At 50.2% G+C, this 8,985-nt stretch overlaps 1 protein-coding gene across 3 annotated transcripts in view; it reads right to left on the reverse strand.

Moving 5' to 3' along the window:
• The window catches only part of SIPA1L2 (signal induced proliferation associated 1 like 2), a 215,185-nt gene extending 208,361 nt beyond the window's left edge, over positions 1–6,824 (reverse strand). For all 3 annotated transcript variants that reach the window (XM_047701964.1, XM_047701965.1, XM_047701963.1), the window contains exon 1: positions 6,564–6,824. The gene's annotated coding sequence lies outside the window, so the exon portion shown is untranslated. The remainder of the gene's footprint in view (positions 1–6,563) is intronic.
• Between the last annotated feature and the right edge of the window lie 2,161 nt (positions 6,825–8,985).

Below are 8,985 nucleotides of genomic sequence, written 5' to 3' on the forward strand. Positions count from 1 at the left end.
CTGAGTTCAGTCAGAAAGGGTCCAAAGAGAACGGTATCCCCCAATACATTCTCCCACCCCCCCCACAACGAAACTTCTAAGTAAACCATAAGCAATTCTAGAAGAGAACAGCCCAAAGTTTAAAAAAAAAAAAAAAAGTCTTCTGAAAAAGAACAAATATAGAAATATAGTAAACAGAGGGCCCCATAAGGATCAGGTCTGTCTTTTTTTTTTTTTTAAAGATTTTATTTATTTATTTGACTGACAGAGATCACAAGCAGGCAGAGAGGCAGGCGGAGAGAGAGGAGGAAGCAGGCTTCCCGCTGAGCAGAGAGCCCGATGTGGGGCTCGATCCCAGGACCCTGGGATCATGACCTGAGACGAAGGCAGAGGCTTTAACCCACTGAGCCACCCAGGCGCCCCAGGTCTGTCTTTTAAACAATATATTTTTTAAGAATTTTATTTATTTATTTGTGAGAGAGAGAGCACAAGCAGGGGAAGCAGCAGAGGCAGAGGGAGAAGCAGGCTCCCCGCTGAGCAAGGAGCCCAATGTAGGACTGGATCGCGAGACCCTGGGATCACGACCTGAGCCGAAGGCAGACACTCAACCGACTGAGCCACGCAGGTGCCCAGGACAGGGTCTGTCTTAAACTTCCCTCACTGGATGCTAACAAGCCCCACAGAAACTGCTTCCAAAGGGTTATAAACTCTCATCCACAAGGGCAGAGAGTAAGGGTCTCCAGATTGGAGCCCCACATTTCAAAGAGTAACAGAAGAGCCCTTGAAATGCAAAAGGAAATACTCCACTTCTATTTATTTTTAATACCACCCTTCTTAAAATATGTATTTTTATGTCTTTTAACATCTGTATCTTAGCATGGTCCATTTACACGCATACATGTGTACACATACGTACACATAAACACACATACACAAACCTGTATATATGCAGATGCACACACATATAGACATCTACTTAGAAAGATTTTGGGGGCACCTGGGTGGCTCAGTGGTAAGCCTCTGCCTTCGGCTCAGGTCTTGATCTCAGGGTCCTGGGATCGAGCCCCGCATCAGGCTCTCTGCTCGGCAGGGAGCCTGCTTCTCCCTCTCTCTGCCTGCCTCTCTGCCTACTTGTGATCTCTCTCTGTCAAATATATAAATAAAATCTTTTAAAAAAAAGTGATTTTGTACAGAAGGGGTATGCACGTTGAAAAAAAATGTAGAAAACCTACTACAAAGAAATCGCTGCTTTGGAATGAGGTATTCAACACTCAACAACAGTTTTTGTCCTTTATGAAAAATGAAAACTGTAATTCCTAAAAAATTACTTATTAGAAACTTCAGTACAAAGGAGACTATATCCCCGAGCGATCCCTGAGCCGCGCAAATGCGCACTGTTGAACCAGGAGCCAAATGTGCCACCAAGTGCCAGAGAAGACAGGAAAAGCAATCACCAGGCTCACTACCCAGGCTACTACGCCCTAAGCTCTGCCATCAGAAATGCTTTTTTAAGTCTACACAAATAGTTCATCTCGGCATACATAATTTTTTTTTTTATTTATCCAAGAGTTCTGACTTTCCACAGTAACAATTTTTAACATTGGCTCTCTACCTAGATTTTTTTTTTTACTTCTGAGTAACTGAACGCACAACTAAACAGCCTACTTTGGACGACTCTGATTGCCTCAACAGCTCCACTAACCGGGAGCTTCTTCCAGATTTAGCAAATATGCAAAAGTGAAAAATATGGAGTAATCCAATGGGCAGAGCTCAAAAAGCCCCTCAGGCCTAAATATATTTGGGAAGTAGGAAGGGAAGAGTATCTACTAATTGATAATCAAAACACAGGGAAAATGGGAAAAGATCATGGTTCTCTTCTCTGCTACCTGAAAGCTGTGCAAAATAAAATAACACCTAGCAACAAAATAAGTGCAGAAAGCCCAACACATTCTGCTCTTTCCCACAATCTTTTTAGTGCTTAAGACGTCCGGGGGTCAGAGGTCACATGGGGCCCTATTTTCTAAGTCATTCAGTCAGTCACTCATTAAATGAGTATTTCGTAATCACCAACCATGCAGAGGCGGTTCCAATTACTAGGGACACACTAAAGTGGAACTCATTTCTGTCTTAGGGTAACTTGGGCAATAGAAGCAGCAAAGGAAGTTTGACATGCTCTCCCAGGACACCTGTGTGGAAAAGGCAGAGACACTGGCCAGTTGGTAAGAAATTAGGTGCATAAGTAACCTAACTAGAACCAAGAATGACTCCAGTAAACCCGGAAGCTTCCAGAGACACTGCAGACGACATTTCTTTCAGAGAGCAGACAAAGGTGCTAAATAACAGAGTCAAATTCCAAGAGGCACCTGGGGGAGTGGGTAGAACCAGCTAAAACAAAGCAAAACAAAACACAATGCATGTTAGGTCTTGCAATGACACTTGTCCAGGAAAGCAAGATGTGGCTAATGGCAGCGTGTGATTAAGGACTCAGGGGTTTTAGCGAACAGGAAACTCACAGAGTCTGAGGGGCGTGGCCACCAAAAAAGTGAATGTGCATTTGGACTCCATCACTGCAGACAGGACATGCAAAGTGGAAGGAAGGGCACTCCTTCCTACTCCACACAGGTCAAGCGGAGTGGGAAGACTTCAGTTCTGGGTCCAGCTGCGACAGGTGTTGCTCCGTGAGTCACTGTAGTGCACCGCTAGAAAGATCTGTTCTACAGGCCACCAAGGGGGTTAGAAAGCAAATCAACAGGTAGAATGAGATTTCAGTGCTACAGGTAACAAACAGCTTCCGGTGGTCTAACATGTTTCAATGCATCTTGATGAAACGCACTGAACACAGGGAGTAACTATTGTCCTTCATTCTCAACGTCTGTGTGGTAGCATCACCTACTGACAAATGTGACGATCCCTAAGATCTGCTTCTGTTTCTGTTTCTTTCATTTTGCAAATGGATGAAAACAAAAAATACAGCAACCACACAGCAAGGAAGGGATGGCCTTAAGGACCTTTGTAGTACGGAGATGCTACAACAACTAGACTCAAGTTATTGCCTCTTTCCTTCTTTCTCATCACCCAACTTGGCCATATGCGGGGGAGAGAAAGCATCATGGCATTGGGTTACACTACATATGAAATTTCTCAAGACAGAGAACCTCTACCGTGGGTCAGCTCTGGCTCACTTCAGTTCCCATTCCTGGGAACCAGTTTATGAATCAAGTCCAGGAAGGACCAAAATAATTTAGCTCTGAAGTTATGAACCATTGAAAGTCCCATTGTATTGTTCCCTCTCCTTTGAAGGGGTCACAGCTAAAAGCGATTGGAACAGAAAAGCAGTTTCTGAATCACTGATGCTGAGGTAAACCAAGTTCATCAAACCAATGCCCATATGTAAACACACGAGAAGGCAATGAAAGAAAAGACAAAATCATTAAAAATGTCAACTATCACCATCAGTCATGTGCATCACTCTTATACCTTTATTTCAAATGTGAAAGAAATCTAAAATGTTGGTGCTGAAAGGGATCATGGAAATTCTTCATCCAGACTCTCCTGTACCAGGCCGTAGAGGCAGGAAACTAGCTGTTCCTGTCCCTCCCGCCTGACGCTCTCTCCATTCTATCACTCTGCAAGGGAATGAGGCACATTCATAGGGGTAGAAAAATTTGGAACACGGTTCCTTGTATTCTTTAGAACTGTACGTCATATTTCATTCAAGTTCAAAACAGAGCAAAAACTGCTCTGCTTTTCAGTAACAACAGCAGTCTAAATTTTCTTCAAATTCAGCATGTCTCTGAAAGGACCTGTAACCCTAAACCGCCAGGACAAGGAGATCATAAATGCAAAGACTCAATGCGTTCCTCGATCTAAAAACAAACAAACAAACAAACAAAACCAACCACCAAATGCAAATGCAACCAACCACCAAATGCAAAACACCTTGCATTTACCAATTATGGCTGGGATTTGGATAGGGGCAGTATTCATTTACACACATAGTTCTTTGCAAAGTATGCAGTGAACACAACCCCTTTTAAATTAGCTTTGAGGACCAAACATAAACACTTTCAGACCAGTTCCAATTACCCGACAGTTGCCCTTTCAAGGAGCTCACTAATATTTCCTCCCTTTCAATAGATAGATTATCAAAATGAATAACCCACTACTCCTTTTGCCTCAGGTGAAAAGATCCCCAGGCAGACGTGTTTACTAAGCTCAGGTATCAAGAAAGCCTTTAAAATACCATTCCAGTCCCAAGGGGGTGAGGGGAAACAATTTATAAACCCCCAGTACACAGCTTTAACTACAGTAAACATCATAAAAGCCAAATCGTGGTCCTCTGATAATTCCCCTATCACATTCCATAATTAAAGCTCTTTAAGAAAGGTTAAGACTTAAAAACATAAGCATCTGATGAAAAATATACACTTAAATCACTTAAAAATATACACTTAAATCAGTTGGGGAAAATCTGCTGCCTGTACCCCAATGTACTTCCATACCTGCAATTGAGCTCTTATTTTCCAGACCAAACGCTTACACTGCTTCTCACCCAAGTTCATTTCACCCCATCTATAGGTAGCATGTGGGTACTGATAAAAACTGCTTCTGATTTCATTTCCTACTTCCCAGATGTTTGCTAGGTTTTTTTTTTCTTCAACTATTTATGAATACTCTCTAATTTAGAACAAACAAATTCAACATGTCATATTTTAAGCTGGGCAAGACACACAATAAAGGACAGCCAGAAAATAAGTCCAAGATATCTCTCCAGCTCATGAACAAGTTTCCCTACCTAGGCAAGATTTGGACAGGCTGGCATGATCTTGCTTTAGAAAGGTGTACCTAAAAACGTGTACCTGGGAACCTGCTTCTGCTAAAAGGGCCAACTACAGGCTACTGTGCTTCTCATATAAGGGGTTGTGCTTAGAAGTGAAAAACCAAGTACCAACTAGAGAGAAAGAAGTAAATATGCCCTAACACAAGCCTTGGGATGAATCGTGCTACCGATTCCAACTACCTCCATCACCGGAATCTTAGGAAGGATCCATGCTGTCTCTGCACCCAAGACTCCAGAAAGACTACACTTTCCCATGTGTAATATTGTTTTATCCATCTCTGCATCAAGCAGTGAACTACTAAATTAAGCAGTAAACATGGGAAGTGAAAATGCTGTCTAAATACATTCCCCAAATGTATTCCTCAAATAAATCAAAACATGAAACAGACATCCTTAAATTTGTGACTAATAATGGTGACCAAGTTGTCTCTTGAAATTCATCTCTAGGAATGCCAGAAAAAATATGACACTTCTTGAAATCTAGATGTTTGTTTTATGAGGAAGTTCTATATTTCAAAGGAAGCAACAGTTCTGGAGATTTTTTTTCTCTCATTACTAATTGCAAAACTGGAAAAACTGCGGCCCGGATTGCAGACAGGCAACTCAAAAAGCCTAGTTTCCTAAATCCCTGTCATAAGAAAGCCATCTAGTGTTAACATTTAGAAATGAAAACTGCAGACAAAAGAGGCAAAGAAAAGAAAAATCTCAGTGACTATTTTGAACTTACTGAGAGAAACGTATGAGAATCGTCAAGATTCTTTGTTTTAAAAAAAAAGGGGGTCATCCTTATGACAACCAACTCTAACCGACACAAAATACAAAACATACACAGTTTTATTGTGACACAAAATCATGTTTTGGTGACCGCACTTCCGTGACCAACGCACTTGATTTTTCCAATACTCACACTGGAGTCATCTTGGGCTGAATTAATTTAACTGAAGCAGGTTAATGATGACAAATATGTCCCACAGGGGTAATGCCGAGTTGTTTTCTCCTCCCAGAAGCATCGGCTCCTCGCTTGTAGATGATGAACCGAAATTGATTCTTTGGGTTTGCGGCACGGTTGAAAATTAATCTGTAGGTGCTCGTGGGGATACTCCCAGGACGCGGTCAAACTACCTTCAGTAACACAGGGGGACCCGGCAAGGCCCGGCGCGGAGGATGGAGCGCGGCACGGAACCCGGGGAGAAGGCAGAGCCCTCGGGACCCCGAAGGGAGGTCGCGCCGAGTTGGAAGGGCGCTCCACCGGGCTCGGGGTCTTACAAAGAGGGACCTCGGAGCCGGCGAGGGCGCGCGCTGGGGGCGCACCCCTTCCCGGGGGTCCCCGGCACCCAGCCGCAAGTTCAGCAAGTCGCCCCGCCCGGCGCGCCGCTGCGCCGCGTCGGGCGGCCTTTCTCTCGCTCTTCGGTTAGTCACGGAGCAGTTGCTGCGCACCCAGAGGAGGTCCTCGGGGTGCTCGTGTCACCAAGACGGCAATAACCTTTCCGCGGATCGATAACTTTGAGGGAACGAGCGGCGGCGGCTCCTCTCCCACCCCGGGCCCCGCCGCGCGGGCGCCTCTGCCCGCCGGACCCCCGCCCCGCGCGCCCGCGCTGCCCCCGGCCCCGCCGTCAGCCCCCGAGGCGCCCCCCGGGGCGGCCCCTTCACCCCGGGACCGTCCTCGCCCAGGCCGTGCCCGGGAACCACCCGCAGGCTCCCGAGCGGACCCCCCCGGCTCCCCGGCCGCCCGCCCGCCACGCACCTCGAAGACGCAGTCCGCCGGGACCTGCTAAGCCCGCGAGCGCGCGGCGGCGCCTACCGGGGCCGCCGCCTCGCCGCCCGCCGCTGCCCGGGGCTGCCCATCGGCCCGGACTGTGCCGGCGCCGGGCTCCGGCGGGAGGCGGCCCGGACCCGCCGGCTGCGGCTGGAGCTGTCGGCCTGTGCTCGGGCGGGCGGGCGGGCGGGGGCGCGGCGCCGCTCCTCCTCCTCCGTCGTCCTCCTCCCGCTCCGCCGGCTCCTCCCGGGCTCCGGGTCTGCCGCGCCGGCTCCCGACGCCGCCGCCCGCCCGCCCCGCGGCACCGCCCCCCGCCCGCTCCGCGGCCTCCCATTGGCCGCCGCCTGCAGGCCCCCTCGGCCCCGCCCCGCCATTGGGCGCGGGCGCCGTCCGTCCCACCGCCCCGCGGGGCTCGGGGCTCAGCCGGTGCGCGGTTCCCAGGCCCCGCGGCGCGCGAGAGCGGTGCGTCCCGGAGGGCTTCGGACGCCTTTCCCCGGGCTGCGGAGCGCGGGGCCGCGGCCCGGCGACCTCGACGGAGGTGCCGCCTACCTGGTCCCGCGCCCCGGGAGGGCCGGCGCCTCCCTTCGCGGACTCGTTTCCCCTCCGGCTGCGATAAGTTAAAACCCCGAGTCCGCCCCCTCGCGCCGTCGCGACCCTGCCCGGCCCTCCAGCCTCCGGAGCAGGGAGAGACGCGCCGCCCGGCGTACGGGTCCCCGCGCCGCCGGAGCCCGAGTGTCGCCGGCCGAGAGGACACAGCCGGCCGCGGGAGCTGCGCGGGCACCTGCCCCAAGACGCGGCAGAATCGCCGCCGAGGCTGGAGCCAGCCCAGTCGGCCGCCTCACTGTGTCCAGAAGGGGACGGCAGGAGGGGCGAGATCCGGCTGCTTGCGGCCTGGGAGGGCGCTCCCGGACCGCCCAGGCCACTCCGCAGCTGCGTGCGGACCCCGGAGGTCGACCCCGGCGGTCGACCCCGGCCGCCCAGGCTGTGCCCCACTGTGTGCCGGCCTGGGAGGGGGACGTCCCAGGACCGCCCAGACGGTGCCCCTACGTGTTCGGCCCCGGGAGGGCGCCCCGGGACGACCCTGGCGGAGAGCCCCTGCCCCCGGAGCTGGGGTAGGAGGTGGCACGGAAAAACATGTAAATAAATAGAACGTTAAGATGAGGTCAGGTAGGTGCCCGCGCAGGAACGCTGCGGAGATGAAAACTTGGAGCTTGGCGGCAGGTGGCTGGGGAGGGTGGGGAGGGGGACGGCGGTGGGGTTGCTGGGAGAGGGAAGAAGTCCCTGTTCCCCAGGCCCAGCCCCTAGCCCCCCCCCGCCCCCAGGCAATCCTCAGCCTAGAGCAGGAATGCTTTTGGATCTTTATCTGGAGGAGGAGGAAATGAACTTTCTACACCCATTTTTTTCTGCTCTCCTAGGTAACGTTGATCACCCACGGGGAAGCGTTACCTGAAACTACTGATGTAAATTGTTCGACACTTGAATTAGTTGCTGAAAAATTCAAGGAAGTCTTTTTTTTTTTTTAAGATTTTATTTATTTATTTGACAGAGAGAAATCAGAAGTAGGCAGAGAGGCAGGCAGAGAGAGAGGAGGAAGCAGGCTCCCTGCTGAGCAGAGAGCCCGATGCGGGGCTCGATCCCAAGACCCTGGGATCATGACCTGAGCCGAAGGCAGAGGCTTAAACCACTGAGCCACCCAGGCGCCCCTCAAGGAAGTCTTTTAAGAGAAGGCTTTCTTTAAGCTTCGATAGAATTGTCTCTGCCTAACCAGGACAGTGGGAGTCACAACGTGTAAGCAGGGGGAGACAGGTTTAGGTCATCTCTAACTTACCTCTCAGCGCCACGGTAGCATTTCCTGAGCTGGCTTTTCGGTGGCCTTAGAGCTGGCCCCACGGTTTCCTGAGGCTGGATTCAGGGCTTTCAGTTCCTCCTTCTAGAAGCAGAATTCTTCTTGGAGAGATAAAGCTGTCCGTACTTCCCCATCACAAACACTCCCTAGAATATAACCCTGAGAAAAATTAGAGGCCCTTCCTCCCATGCTCTATTTCTCTGTTATCTACAGTGTGTACACCTCCTACAATCTTTTACATCCCTTTGTAAAATAGGGGTATAATATATAGCAGCGGGTGTAATAAAACAGGTCAGGGAGTGTTACGATGACATGACAAAATTTCTGAGCTCTCCAGGTTTGCTGGGCTTCCCAACCGTCGCCGCATTATCAGCACTTACAAGACTCATTTATTCATTCAACAAACACTATATGGGGCCACTGTGATGTTCCAGAAGATGCTAAGAACAGGGCATCTAAGAACACAGAGGACATGGGCCCTGCTCTTAGGAGCTCACCATCTCTCAGGCGGCGATCCTTGAGCACCACAGATGCTCTACTAGAGGTATGAACAAAATCCCACAG

The sequence above is a fragment of the Lutra lutra genome, chromosome 14 (assembly GCF_902655055.1).
Source record: "Lutra lutra chromosome 14, mLutLut1.2, whole genome shotgun sequence".
Lineage (NCBI taxonomy): Eukaryota > Metazoa > Chordata > Mammalia > Carnivora > Mustelidae > Lutra > Lutra lutra.